Below are 16,003 nucleotides of genomic sequence, written 5' to 3' on the forward strand. Positions count from 1 at the left end.
CAATTTGTCGTATGAGTTTATGTTAATTATGTTAATCCACAGTTCTGACAGCATCTGAAGGCACCGTCACTCATCAGAACCCTGTTTCACAGAGGTTTACATGTCCATAAGTGCTGCCAACTCCCTCCAAAATGAGGTTATCATATTCAATACAAGGCATGTGGTCATAATGTAAAGGAAATGTATTTGTAATTTGATGTCTAACTAGGCCAACGACCCATTAATCAGAGTCTTGGTGTCTGTTTGAGTACGTGAGGCGAATGCAAACCAACGTCTACACGGGGTGAAGTTTCTCCGTGAGCTGGCGGATGCTGACGTGCACGTCTCACTTCAAACAGCCAGAGGCCAGCACCAGCTCCAGCGCCGTCTCTCCTCCAGTCCCCGGCCAGCTCCGTTGCCATGGAGAGTGCATGCCGTTTTGTGTGGTTGCCATGGAGACCCTCTAACTCAGCCTCCCGCTCCGGTCATGTTTCTGTATGATCATTTATATGCCGACAGAAAGCTCCGGTAAGAAGAAAAAAAGCGGCGCATGAGAAAGCCGCGAGGGATTTCCTCCAGTCGGAATGGGACCAGGTTTTCCTGCCACCACCATGTCATGGTGACGGATGTGAGAACGCGAGGTTCTCTGACTCTGCAGGTCTGGCTGTGATAATGTCAACACAATGCCATGATTCTCAACACACAAATGCCACACAGCGCCCCCTGCTAATATGCTAATGTGCTTCAAGATGGCCTGCTTTCACATAATGACATCATTTGTTTGCTCCAGCCGGCCTCGGCTGGTGTGTGTGCCGGAACCCGCGTGCCACATGTGCTGGCACTCCATTTTCAGCAGCAGTTCTTCAGCGCGGTTCACAGGATCTTCAGCCACCGGTCCGCCCTCAGGCCACTTGGCTTCCAAGCCTTCCACCCGCTGCGTGGGCCGACCCTTGAGCCTCACCTGGGGCCTGTTTAGTCTGTGCTTGCTAGCTTAACAGACATCACGCGCAATTATGAGGAGGTCTGAGCAACCGGTTTGCAACCCTAACGTGAGTCTTTGTTCTTTTGTCTCGCTGACATCCATCATTACGTCTTTGCCTTGGCCTGCCCGAGCCCAATTATCAACGGCAAGATGAGAATCTGGAAAACCATTAGCTACGCTAAGAGGCTAGAAGACATTCCAGCGAACTGACTTCAGAGCCTCCGTCGACAAGACGCTCCCTTCCATCTGGAGCAGCATTTCTTGGACTGTTTCCTTGAAGGGGGCACAGATGAAGATGGCGAGGATGGTGGTGCGCCCCAAGATTCTGACGCTCACGTCACATTCTGAAGATTCTACCACAGATCGAGAAGCTCTGCTTCCACGCCCGAAAGCTCATATTGACCATACATGATGAAACAAAGTGGAAACATCACAAGAAGTGGAATGCATGACATGCAACATGGAAGTGCATTGAATGATGGTGCTTGGATTTGTTTTGTTAACCGAACAATCCTGAAAAAAATATTGCAACGTCAGGAATATAATATATGTGTGTGTGTGTGTGTGTTGGTACGTGCATATTGTTTTGGTTTATAGTCAATAAATAAATGTGTATAGCATGGAAACAACCACTTCAAGAGGAGACATGGAAGCAACTCTGCAGTAATATATCTCAGGCCGACCGAAACAAATGCATTGGTCACAGCTGATGGTGTCCGAACACCTGCTGTCCTGCACATGATCGACACCCGCTGTCAAACTTCAATACGTGCAATGTTGAGAACGATTACTCCACCCCCGCCCCCACCCTCCTCCAAATACTATACCTTGCTCTTTCCTTGCCCTCGTCCAGCAATCGCTACCCTCCCAAGAATCCCCCGCTGTTATCTGACCTTTCAGGGAGTTCATTTCCTGCGAAACTGAACACACGCATGCTATGGCATGAAGGCATCTCCTCATGCCTGGGTGTGTTTATTTTTATGCCTCTGTGTGCACAGGCTCGTGTGTGTGCGACGTGAATGGGACGACTCCTAGTTACGGTGAAAGTGTAAAGCTGACAAGAGCTTTGTGTTTCCTTGAACCCGCCAGTGAATGCACTTACGCACACCGGCAGATTCATTACATCCGGTCTGGAGCTGGCTTCCAGAGAGGCCTCCAACATTGTTCTGACGGCCAGCTGCTGGAGCCTTTATCTCACACGCTGGTGATGCTGGGAGGGAACCTTCGTCCTGACAAGACAAGCAGTCACAGTCGCAGACTGAACTGAACTGAAAGAATTGAGATGTGATTTGACTTCTGGAGGATGATGACTAATCTCACAATATATTCTCATATTTGTGAGTAAAACACATGCTAAAATATTCATTCAGTGGCAAATGTTGGTATGAAATTTGTTTTTTTCTTCCCCGCACAGTGTTGAGACACAGACACAGGATGATTGATCAAGGTTACCTGGACAGTTTGAAATTGGTGTGAAGTGGAGACCATCCTGTTTAATGTGACATTAGAAGTGTCATGGTCCGCATGGAGAGCACAAAATGAACATCATGTGAAATGTGTGGCACAATGCCCACATCAGAGAGAGTGCTTTACTGAGTACAGTGTGGAGCTGGTCAAACATTCAGAATCCAAATTAAAAAAGCTATATTAAAAAATATTTATGAATAATCTTTCCCATCTGAAAATGTTCATTTTAAAACTGATTATGCATTTCATTCATTTTAAATTCATACCTCATTTTTGGTTTTAAAACATATTTATATTTTGATTTTTTCCCTCCCAAAACTTATTTATTTATATATTTATTTTATTCATTTGTTTGTTACTTTCCAAGCAAATTTGTAGTTCAAATTGCAGTTTCTTATTTTTTAAACTTTATATTTACGGAATGAAAGCTTTTCTGTCTAAATACATCATTTATTTTTATTTTTTATTTTGTGGGCAATTAATTAAAATATATATATTTTTTTTAATCTAAAATTTTTGTTCTAGTTCTGCTATAGATCCATGGACACCGTCGTGTCTGCACAGGTGTCTCATTACCTCATGCCCTCCTCCTCCAGCAGCATCTATAACACCCACACAGTCACTTGTATGACATACAGTCTCACCTCTCAGGTGATGCTGGGGTATGTCAAAGGGGTGAAAAACAAAGCCAACGGGTGTTAAATATAACCCTTTTGTCTCTTTGAATTCCTGAATTTTCCACTTTGGGACGCACGTTTTGTGTTGCACTGTTAAACTTTACAATCACCGCAGCCATGCCTGCACAATGACGGACACACAGAGTGTGCTTCTGCACTGTGAAAAGATGATGACATATAGGTGAAGCGTTGGCAGTAGTATAGCTGGGTCAGGTGTGTCATGTCTCTGCTCCTCACTGGGAGGAATGTCAAATATGTTAAACACTAGCTACAGGCTAAACACTAAAGCAGGTGCGAGTGATGTCAGGTGTGTAATGTGGAGAAGCAGGAATCCATTCATTTCCATCCACGCAGAATCAGAATCAGAATCAGAAGCAAATGATTAAAACGATGCTCAGTTCATTTTTAGAAGAGCTGTCACTTGTCAAGACTGGAAGAGGCAAATAAAAGAGGCTGAATTTGGCGTCCTTGGTCTGTTGAGTGGTGTATTAGTCGAGGTGAGAAGAGGAATGCTGCCATCCGCTACAGACTCCAGAGTCTATTTAGTGGTTCTGGGTCAGACAAGTCCAGATTTAATGGCTTAAAAATGTTGGGGCCAACTTTTCCACCTGATGCTTTTGATCCTAGTGGACAAAATATGAATGCTGTCACATTTTTCTGCTCCTTTCAATGCAGTAAAACACTTTTTATGTTGTTTAAAGTGACCACTGAGTGGTCGATGACGGAGGAGGATACAGGTCAGTACCTCTAACCCAACTTGCCCCGTATCATTTTTGGTACTCCTCACATGGGGTGCAAGTCAAACAATGTTACCAACACTGATCACACGCTGTCATGTGCTCTTCGTGTTGGTATTGTTGTTCAGCAATATATGGAAAATGGAAATTTGATGTTCCCAAAAATCCTGAATGGCTCTGCATCCTTATGTCAGATTCGGCTGAATTACGACTAAACGTTTATGTCATTGTGAGTCAAACTGTGCACACCGACATGAAGGGGGAATGTTCACAACAGACAGCCATCCGGACTGAAAATTTGGGTGCACTGAGCTGAGCTCACCACCTAACTGAACCGATGTCACCCTCATTTTTGGGTCATGCTTCACCATCATCAATCTTTTATTTGCTGCCAAATGTGTCTGCCAGACAGGTGGGTTACTGTGGATCTGAGCGTGAGGGAGGCCAACGCCAAAATGTCTGCCTTCAGCTGGCCATTCTAAACCATAGACTTGGTGCCTGTGGCCATTTTTGTTTTCAATTTTATATATATTTAGTTAGGTGGTGCTGGTTAGACATCAGATCAACATACTTTAAGAATTGGTCATTTTGTGGCTTCCAAATGAAACAATGAATGTAAGTCAAGTCTTCATTTGAATGCATCGGTCACATCTACAGTATAAATGATATTTTCATATAATAAGCCAATTCTAAATGTGTTTAAATGAAGGATGGGGGTAGAAAGGCACATTCAAGTGTTACTATTTTGGTAGCAGCTGAAGATGTGAAGAAGCTTTTTCACTCCCGTGTGAGAGGATACCCACCTGCCTCTTGACTTTATCGAAAATATCTGAAATCTCCTCCCAAATTTGCAGGTTTCTACCGTCGTTTCGGGGTGAACGATAAACAGAGAGCTCACAATGTTCTCTCAGTCATGTTTGAACACAAAGAAAGGCGCCTCCCCTCCCCTTCTTAGTCTGTGCTGATTCACAACGGTCAGGAAGCAGCCGGCTCTGGAAGCCTGTCTCCATGGAGACAAGGGTGGGAAGGAGAGTGATGATGTTGCTGGCAGAGAAGCAGTCCCGAATCAACTGTGTGCTTCAGCATGGATGTCTGAATACACAGCCAGCGAATGCAGAGTGCTCCCCCTCCTAAATAATGGGGAGATTTGGCTGTAATGAGCGCACCTTCCTTTGTTTTCGGAGGAAGCACACGTGAACTGTCAAACATGAGGAGTGCAAACAAACATTATGGAGTAGATACTTCTGGCTCAGCGATAATTAATCAAAGCGGATGTGACAAGCAGAAAATGGAACCAATTTCTTGTGACAAGCAGATTCTCACCCAACAACACCCTCGCACTGAAGTCTTCTTTTGGAGCTAAAACGGCTATAAATACAAAGAGTTTTCATGATATCAGATTCATAAAGTCTGTTAAACGTACCTTGAACACTTCATTCACAGGAAGAGATATTGTCTTCTTCTCATTATCTGATCACAAAAAACTGAATTACATAACTACATATACAGCAAATAACGTGTCGACGTGAAAGAAAACAAAAGGTATTCAGGTGATTGAAAGAAGAGATATATGCTCCAACACATCTCCCAAACAGCTGCTGTTGAACTGTTCTCTTCTGTATTTGCCACTGAAAGCACCTTTGTTTTGTTCACCTAAAATGACCCAAAGAAGAGCTCGAATCTGTGGGTGCCATGGTGATGAGAGGTGATGATGGCTGTCCCAACAAGAGGAGAAGAGCAGTGTGCTATTGTGAGGTGCCGCACAAATAATACTTTATGGAACCCAATTTTTCACATATACTACACATACATTTTCATATATATTTTTAAATTACACTTAAAGAGTATTCTTTCATAAAAAAATGTTTATATATATATATATATATATATATATATATATATATATATATATATATATATATATATATATATATATGGCACTTAATGTTAATTATATTCATCTAAATTATCTTTTGTCAGTATAATATAATGTATAAAGTACTTTATCATGGATCCTGCAGTATCCTGGTTGTGGCTGTCATGTAGTAGTCATCATCACTTCTAAGGCTTATTTGACTCTCATAGCAGGGCCATGCAACTCTGGCTTCTATTTTGACACTTACTTTCAAGCAAACCATTTTTCATTCTGAAGTAATGTTCACTGAAACTGATGACTGATCGTCATCCAAGCGGTAGGTAGTATTTTACCATCCTCGGTTTAATTCGATTTAAAATATTGTGAAGTGAAAGTTTGAGTTTCAGTCATTCTTACTGAAGTAAAATGCCTCGCATAACATACTTTTTCTTTTCAACTGTGCTCGCAGGATGGCACAGTTTATGGCTCATCATATTTGGCAAGAAATAAGTTGAGTAAATATGGCTCAAATAATGGCACTTCAAGAAAGACTGAGATGCACTTAAGTAGTTTTTGACACTTAGACCCGTACATCTGAGGAAATGGGTCAAAACATTGTCAAATGTCATTTCTATGTAAATGAAATTACAGGAAAAAGCCATGAAATTTGACAAAGCTGAATGCTTTAAATAAGTGCCACATACAGTATAGTTGGATTTCATTGTGCTCTCTGTGACATGTTGGACTCTGTACTTTTCATCACAGCTCTGAAGTGATCCAATAATTGATCTGGCACTTCTCGTGCCTCACCACGGCCCGTGCCAAACCCCCTAACAATCACCGTGGACAGTAAACAAGGTTCAAACTGATCCCAGCTTGTACTCAAACCGATTTGTCCCACTTATTACAATTACTTTGATTTCATTTGGCTGTCGCCTTCAACTTGGTGCCTGACTGGGAAAAGAAGGCTGAGCACAGCGAAAGTGGGTGTTTGCCAAGTTTGCTGAGGAAGAGAATGTCGCAGAATACATTATGGTGATGTCAGCCATGACCATGAATGTTGTTGGCCGCTGCAGGGGCAACAGACTTCTTGCATAATCTAGTTCTCAACTCATCACTTCAACACGGATGGTGGTGTCGGCGCAGCGCTCCGGCGGGTCAAAAGTGACATTTTAAAGAGCATATCACGGCAGTATTTTATCATGTTGGAAGTGATACAGGTGATTACGCTGCATCTGTAAATGACTTTTATACGCTCTGAGATTCATCATTTGGTGTTTATCTGCTCCCCTCTTCCTTCATAGTTCTGGTCAATGTTTGCCCTCTGCCTAAAGGAATTAAGCCCTCTCTTGTCATCTGCCTCTCCATCTTCTGGGAACGCTGCCTGTTTAGGCAGGTAAATGTCATTTCATGTTGTCCATAATACCATTATGTCACACTTAAATGGTCCATAATGGCCTGCTGAGTAAGCGAAATGACCTTTTTTTTTTTAATTTAACCAGGACGGAGTGGCACAATCCATGCCTTCACTTTCCCCGTGTGACTCAGCAGTCGCAGGCCAAACACAAAGAAACATTGATCCAGACACCAGCCGCTGTGTGTGTGTGTGTGTCGGTGAGTACAATAGGAGCAAAGGAAATCTAACACTTAAACCACATTATGCATTAAGGACACTGACATAGTGAAACACGTCGCAGAAGCCAAATGAAGGTGTGATTGATAACTATTAACAGGTTTGTTACCATGTTCTGGTCAGGAATGTACTTTATCATAAAAATAATCTCATTATTATTAGTATTTTTAAAAGTGATTCATTTTAATGGTCAAATGTAATGTAATCTGTAGCATGAAACATCTGGGCAGAAGTGCTGAAGGCAACAACTTCTGTGCGTCCAAACTTGACTCGCAGATTCAGTCTCCTTCATCGTGGATATTTCGGTGGTGTCATTACATTATATAATGTAGTGCACCTGGAGTTGAGGCACAGACTGTGTTCCCTTTTCTGTCATAAACTTACTGAAATTAACACATGTAAGTCCTAGCCCAGATACATGGAGTTGGCTATCTCAGACTACTGCAGAGCAGTTTGCATTTTGGGAACAAACTCCAATACGTTTTATCGAAAGTCAGATGTGAATAAGTGATTGATGTTATTGTGTACCTCACTGAAGCTCATCGCAGTGGTCAGGTGGTCTGCGGATCGGATGGTTTCTGATCAAGGCAGAAGGTCCATTGTAAATAGAGCACAAATGTGTGACATCTGTTGAAGCCAGCATTTCCATAAGTAGTGTTCACCAGTGCAGTTATTATTGTGTCCACGCTCTTACCAGGACCAGTCTCAGTAGCCATTCTGCAAAGTTAACTGAGCTGTAGACTTTGATCAGCTAACAGTAACAAAAGCTCTCAGTCCTTTTGAAAGGTCTCCTGCCAAGTGGAGTCCTGGAGAGAGAGCGAGAGGTTGGAAACCTTAAAAGTAGAGAGGTACTTGACACAAACACGACAATACAAAGAAGAATACACTTTTTTGTATCATTTGAATGAAAGACGTTATTTCGTATTCTGCAGCTGACAACCTGCACCTTGACAAGTCGATGACTAAGATCTGAAATAGATTCTTGCAGTTGTCTACTATCTGATTCATTTTAAGTGAATAATGCAATATTAATAAATGTACATTTATCGGGCGACAGAACAGTGGCATTTGAAATCAAGTGCCTTTCTAGATTTAGCGGAAAATGAAAGTTGTATTCTTGTTGTCATACTGGCCTCACGTAGTACCGTAAAAGCATCTGAGTACTAGTGATGAGCACGTGAGGTGTCATGAAACAGTATTGCCGGGTTCATGAAACAGTCCTAATTTTCTGAGGCCACTCGATTGCGCCCTTGGTTTAGAAATGATGTGAGATTTCATTGAACAAGTTTTCAAAAACATTTTATTCCACAAAATCAGGACACTGTTTCATGAAACCTCATCGACCCTTCAATACTGAGTATATCTTCCGTAATATAAAGTGAAAGGTAACCCAGATGTCTTTTGACTTTGGTCAATAAAAAGAACAAAACCAATGGGTGAAACAGAGGATGAAAGGAAGAAAGGAAAGAAGCCATCATTAAAAATGCCATGACCTTTGGGTGGCTGTGATCTAAGATGAGAGTAATGTTTTATAGCCCATTATTTCTATTCCACACCATCACCTGCTCATTGATATGAACCTTCCCAGACACTTCATATTTTCATTTGCAACATCAGGTCTTCCCAACCTTTTTGATGGAACACCTATGGAGTGATTTGTTCCTGAGAGATTTCTGTTTGCATCCCAAAAATCTGTAATGTTTACACCGTTGTTATTTGCCGTCCATGTAGAGATTATCTACCACACTGACGCTAGTATCTTGCAAACCATCTCAAGCAACCGCGAAAGGAGTTTCATATCAGTGATTTGGTGCACATGCTCAACAGAGTTTCGGGGGAGTCAGACTGCAGGTTTGGAGTAGTCCTGACCTTTTTCAACGATTCTTCTCTGCTCTATTTGTAATGGCCTCAAAATAAAAGCTGATGGGAATCCCTTTTAATCATCATTACTGTAGCTGAAAATGGGAAGTCACGCGTTACTCAATGTTGTACCTCTAAATATCTTTGTGTGTTTGTGCTGCCATGTTGTTTCTCCCACAGAACTGGAGGCTCTAAGTGGTACTTTCTTGAACTGAATGAGTGTAATTAGCTGGAGCCTGTGAACGCCTGCTATTTCCTTGTTGTTGTTATTTAGTTGCTTCCCAGTCGCTGCCCCTCCTGCCACCACTGGCTCGATTTAGTGAGGGTGGTGGCCTGTCATCTACAACAGCAGGTGCAAGTCGCCTAAAAAGCTCCATTTTGGTGACTTAAAATCGGTGTGATTCACAGGTTAAACTCTGCACCAGCAGTTCAGCCCTTCTTTCCTCAAGAGGAGAATCAAAACGCTCGAATCAATATTCGCCTCTTTGTCACTTGGCATTGCATTGCATTAGCTCTTCTGGAGCGAAGTCAATCGTGATGGAAGTGCTCGGCATCACGAACGATACAATGAATAATACAAAGCAACACTATTGATTTTCAGGAAGTGCTCGCTTCAAAGCATAAAGAAGCGTGGCCAATTAATAGTAGTGTTTATTTGCAGATGGATGAGATGTGTGCGCTCTGAGCTGCTTTATTTACAGAGTGGATTAACTCACTGAATGACGCTGTTCACACCAGTTTCCTCCATCCAACAAAATAAACATGGTACTGCTCCAACTTGAGGTTAATAATAGTTGACCTAAGAGTGACTGGCTTTTAAATCTTCCCACTTATATAACACTACTGTTTGACTCTCGTCTCTTTTAGGTTTTCCACAGCGGTTCAGAATTTGGTATGCAAATTCAAAGCATCTTAGAAGCACTTTAAAATCATTTTCATTCATTTTGCTTTTCACGTGAGGAGGAGTCTTCTGTTTATTTAGCACGCAAGTGTCTCAAGCGTGTGTGTATAAATACATATCGGGGACAAATGACTCTCCAAACACATGAGTAAATGGTGAGTAAAAGTGGAGTCCTTCATCCCCTGAGCTCTTTATCAGTCCAGGCGCACCTGTCCGGAGCTGACCTGATTACAGGGGAAAGTAGGTCTGAATTTTACCCTCTTTGTTGTCAGACTTCTTGAAAGGACACAGTGGAAAGAGAGTGCATATCTCTAGTTACAGGTCGGTCAGAGCTATGTGCAGTCCATTCTTTCAAATCAGTACAGTGGTACCTCGGTTCTCGACCACAATCCGTTCCAGACGGCCGTTCAAGAAGCGATTTGTTCAAAATCTGAATCAATTTTTCCCATTAAAATGAATGGAAAAAGAAATCATGCGTTCCAAGCCTTAAAATAGTCTTTTGTTGGAGTGAATGTAGAGTGTCTGCTGCAGGTGCGCTGTTCCTCTATGTGTGTGGCCGCTGCATGTGGGAGGGGTTGCCGAGTGAGTGACGTCTCTCCAGAAGTGAAGAGGTGCCCGGTGCGTGTCCAGCTCTGAATGTGCGATTCTGTGCAGCTCGGCTGTGACAAAGTCATAAACCAAGTAACGCTCTGTCCCAGACTCGCCTCATCCCTGTCCCAGCTCCAGCCCACAACAGGACATCAAACCCTGGAGTGAGCGCTCCAGCCTCGGAGGTGTAGAGAGTGAGCACCTCCCCTGTGACACTCTACCACGGTCCAGTGCGGAGACAGGAAAGGTTTTACACCTCAATATGAAGAAAAAACAGTCAGTAAATGTCGCTAACTGCATACAGAGGCAGCGTTATACACAATAACAAAGCGCGTCATGGGTCAGCTGATCAGTCCGCGCATGTTATGTTTTTTCTGGGGCGTTTGAGTTCTGGATTTTCGTTCGAAATCCGAAGCAAAAAAATCTCGAAATTTTTGTTAGAACTTCGATTTGTTTGACGTCCGGGACGTTCGAAAACCGAGGTACCACTGTACTACAATTAAGACTAAAGCAGCCTTGCAATTTGAAAAAAACTAAAGGAAAATCTTTTTTTTCATCTTCTAACTGTACAGTAAAATTTTGATATGCAATATATTACATATTTTCAATACAGAGCATTACAACCGCACCCTTAGAAGCCTGGCTCACTGCCAAAACTAGCTCTAAACACAGTTTACTCAGGTCCTGGAGCGAGGATAGGCTCCACACACCTTCCCCTCCCACCCTCGCACACCCCCTAAGGGAATAAACGGTAGAAATGCATTTCATGTTATTTAAATGAATTTTAGTTTAAGCATTTTTTGGTACTTTGATTGGGCACATGTTTACTGTTCATTTAAGTATTTAGCTGTTGTACGATTCTTCTGCCTTGGTCCTGATTGTATTCCTTCTGCTCTACAGATTATGACAGCATCTCTCTCTGAAGCTGATATGTAGCGATATATCTTTGCTGTGAGGAGAAGATACTGTGGGGAGACAGGCAGGTAAAGTGATGGGCTGCATTCAAGCCTAAAGAATATATCAGAGAGGATGGTTTTACCAAATGATTCATCTTAAACCACCTTGAATGTAGGCCACAGCCTTTCTATTGAGATGAATAAACAATATAAACATCAATAAAAGTGTCAACTGTCATCAATGTTCATGAACAGAACCTGCCGATTGAATCGCGACTCCATCATTGAATTGACTGGTTTTCATTGGTTATGATCTATTGGAGATTTGTGTCTTGGAGGGACGTGTGTTCATCATAAAAGTGGATTGATTTCTAGGGGCCTCATTGATTTTTATTGAACCCTGCCCTTGTGATCTGGGGAATGGAAACCCCCCGTAGTGCTGTCCATCAGGCTGTATCTGGTTTTGGAATACAGCCAATTGATCCGAGGCATTGGACCCTAATCATGATGGATGAGAGAAACCTCAGCTCCAGCGGAGGAGAGCATTGTTCACTGACTCGCTGTTCAATACTCTAATACATCTCTACTCTATCCCAACCAAACACTACCTGTGTCTCACTGTGCTGGGTGTGAAATACCACCCAGGAACCTCTGTTTATGCTCTTCTGTCTCATTGCTTTTGAGTAATCTGAAAGCAATGACAGCAAGGTCTGATTTATGTGCGTGGTACCACGTGGTCGTCTGGCTGATCCAAGACGCTCTAATGACAAATGCAACCAAAAGATCAGTCCGATCACATGACATTGTCTGGTCCTTGCCACAAGGACAAAACAAAATACCCACATAGGGAAATGATAAGCCTTTATGTCTGCAGCAGCAACACATCAATGCTTGGAATTATATGCTTACATAACGTTGCGCTCTATATTTTGGAATGTTTTTCACACATCTATCTGTCTGTCTGTCTGTCTGTCTGTCTGTCTGTCTATCTATATGTCTATTGTCTGTCTGTCTGTCTGTGTGTCTATCTATCTGTCTATCTATCTATTGTCTGTCTGTCTGTCTGTCTGTCTATTGTCTGTCTGTCTGTCTGTCTGTCTGTCTATCTATCTGTCTATTGTCTGTCTGTCTGTCTGTCTATCTATCTGTCTATCTATCTATCTATCTATTGTCTGTCTGTCTGTCTGTCTGTCTGTCTATCTATCTATCTATCTATCTATCTATCTATCTATCTATCTATCTGTCTGTCTGTCTGTCTGTCTGTCTGTCTGCCTGTCTGTCTATCTGTCTGTCTGTCTGTCTGTCTGTCTGTCTATCTGTCTGTCTGTCTGTCTGTCTATCTATCTATCTATCTATCTATCGTCTGTCTGTCTGTCTGTCTATCTGTCTATCTATCTATCTATCTATCTATCTGTCTGTCTGTCTGTCTGTCTGTCTGTCTGTCTGTCTGTCTGTCTGTCTATCGCATGGCTTTGCATCAAATTGTAAAAGAAAGTACAGACACACCGGCTGTTAAGTGAGGTTAGTGTTATTTTGAGGCTTGTTGAGTCTAGCTGACCTGCACATATTCCTTTATATAATGTAACCAATAGTTCCCCAACACCTTACATGCATCCATCCATCCATCCTGTGAATGTATAGTAACTGCTAGAGAAATCGGACAGAGCGTCACATGTGTCACAGGACGTCCTTCCATGACATCAGACCATTAGTGTGCAATTAAAAATGCTGAACCCCAGGTGATGTCATTAATATGGAGAAGTCCTCGTGTTTGTGACTGATACGGCACAGATGACCTTCTACTGATAACCTGTAAGGTAGTGTCTCCTTCCTGTGATAAACTACCCCAGCATGGACGTCTCTCATCAGCCTTTATATGCATGGGCAGGAGGATAGGTGAATCCAGAACCGGCTTCCTTTTGCTCCTCTTCTGAGTCAGTCCTCCACCAAAGTCTTTGGATTATATCATTGAGATCAACTGACTGACTTTAGATTTTGTTTTAGTTTTTCATTTTCTTTTCTTGTTAATTTGTGTCTGTTGAACTCACATGTCGGGTTCATTGAGTTTCCTTCTTCACCTCGCCCGTGTAATATCGATTGTCATGGCAAAGTTGAGAACGGCAAGGACAGCGTGAGCTTGATAGAGTGACCACCGCTTCCATATTCTGCGTGCCTCCGTAGAGTTTCCTGCGATGATGTGTGGAGGAAGTAATAAATGGCTGCCTCCTCAAACAACCAATAATAAACACCTCTTGGCAGGAGAGACACACCCTGAATCTCCCACACATATGTCACCGCTGCCACGATATTGCGCTTACTCTCGCAACCTTCTGGGCTTACAGACTTTGCCACGAATAATGTAAGGAAAGACATTTCTAGCTGCAGATTAATCTGTGAAGCGGCGTGTAATCCCTCTCAGTGCTCGCTCAGAGGACATGGTGTTATGGATGCAGGGGAAGGTGGAGTGAAGGGAAGATGATAGAGGTGTATGACGGTCTTGACAGGATGACTCTATCTGTCAAGCGATACTAAATCTAGCTAGTAATCCTTTCTCGGTGAGAGCAGCGTGACGATGATGAAAGTTTATTAGCTGTAAATCACAGATGTACAGTATGTTCTGCCCTCTTTTTTAAATATGTTGTGTACACTATTGCATCTCTCGCAGTTAATATGATATTTACATCAATATCTTGTGCTGAAATTTCAATTGAATATTGATATTAAACTGACTAGTATATAACACAACAACAGCTTACTGCGATGAATTTCACTCAGTTTAAATCACACACTGTTTGGTGATGAATTTGTGTACATCTTAGTGCTATGATAGCAATTTTTTAAAGTTGAAGTTGCCAGTTACGCTGTTCATGAGCAACCAAGCTGAACACTTGAGTTCTTGGATTACTGCCAAACTCTACCATGCATAAATGTGTCTTATCGCTCTCTAAACTTCTTATCAGTCCTCCTGGGCTCCATTGTTCCACTAGTTTCCACATCAAAATTCCATGTTGAAAAATATCAAATGGATGGTGGCAAACCTAGAGAACTCGTGAACTAGAACTCAACTACGCAGTTGTAGTTTGGGAGAGTTCAGTAGCAAACTGTGGTTCTTACTGTAGAGCCCATCCCTTTTCATGGGTAATAACGCTGTTGTCACTCACCATGCTGGGATGTCACATACCGTGTTGCAACATTGCACACACCTACGCACTTGTGTACATTTTCATACAACCACGTTACACCTAGTGGAACATTTTCTGAAGAAGTACGTCCACCAAAATGCGGGCAAACCAACGAACAATTTAGATATTTACAATAACATTTACTCGCTATGGCACAGGCCCAAGAATTGTTTCTTTTTCAACTGTTACAGTTAGTGTTAAATGTAGGTATGAACAGTTTGCCATTGCTATAGTGAGGACATATAAAGACATTTATACGTCTGCTGGTGTACAGAAGTAACTACATCAGGCTTCGCATTTTCAGCTGGACTTGTTCAAATTCGGCAATGCTGCCGTCGCAAAATCCCAAATTGGCCCTCACTGCTTCTGTTGTTTCTGTTTTTTCTACAATCACTTCTCGCCGTGGGTCATTTCTCTCTCCACACTTTCCATCTTCACTTCAGCACTGATGTCTTTTCTGTCTTTTTTCTCCCAATTTCTGCTCCCGCCTCATTATCCTGATGTTTCATTGACAGTTGTTTTCTGCAAGGGCTCAGCATTGCTGCCTCAAAGAGGCTGTTTGAGTTGGTTTAAGTAGATTTTGGGTCCTCTAACGTCCACATCTTGTTGCTGCAGGCTGTTTTCTCACACAACGCTCTCTTTGCAAACACCTCGATCCACCCAGTTGGGCAGCTAGTCAGTACAGTTTTGTTCCAGTTTTCAGTAAGCTGATCCTGCTGGCAGCGACGAGGGGAGAGGCTGCCTTTTCTGGAAGGACCTGATGCATCGTGTTAATGATCCTTCCTTGCTCTCTCTCGCTCTCTCTCTCTGTCGACTGGCTTCCCAGAGATGTAGAAAAACTCATTTCATATCACGTCTGAGGAGGGAGCAACAGCCGGCAGAGAGGAGCGACTGAATGGATCACGCCCCCCCAACCCACTCCTCCTTTCTCTCTCTCTCTCTCCTCTCTGCTCCTTCTCACTCTCACTGACACCAGGAGCACAATTCCACACACTTTTCCAGCATTTTCTCTTTCGTTCCTCCTGACACACCCATTTCTCTTCCTTTATCCACTCTTGTTTTGGGTTTTTTGTCTATGTTTTGGTTGCCCAACATCACGGTGGCACCACATCTTCAGACTCTTCAGCCGTCTTCTATCTCAACCCTCCTTTTGTCTCCACACCCAGCCGCTTGGAGAGTCGAACCAATTGCTTTGAAGAGGACCTTGATGAGCGCGCGTGAATGTGTGTGTTTGTGAACCTGGAGC

Source organism: Synchiropus splendidus, chromosome 9 (assembly GCF_027744825.2).
Source record: "Synchiropus splendidus isolate RoL2022-P1 chromosome 9, RoL_Sspl_1.0, whole genome shotgun sequence".
In the NCBI taxonomy this organism is placed as follows: domain Eukaryota; kingdom Metazoa; phylum Chordata; class Actinopteri; order Syngnathiformes; family Callionymidae; genus Synchiropus; species Synchiropus splendidus.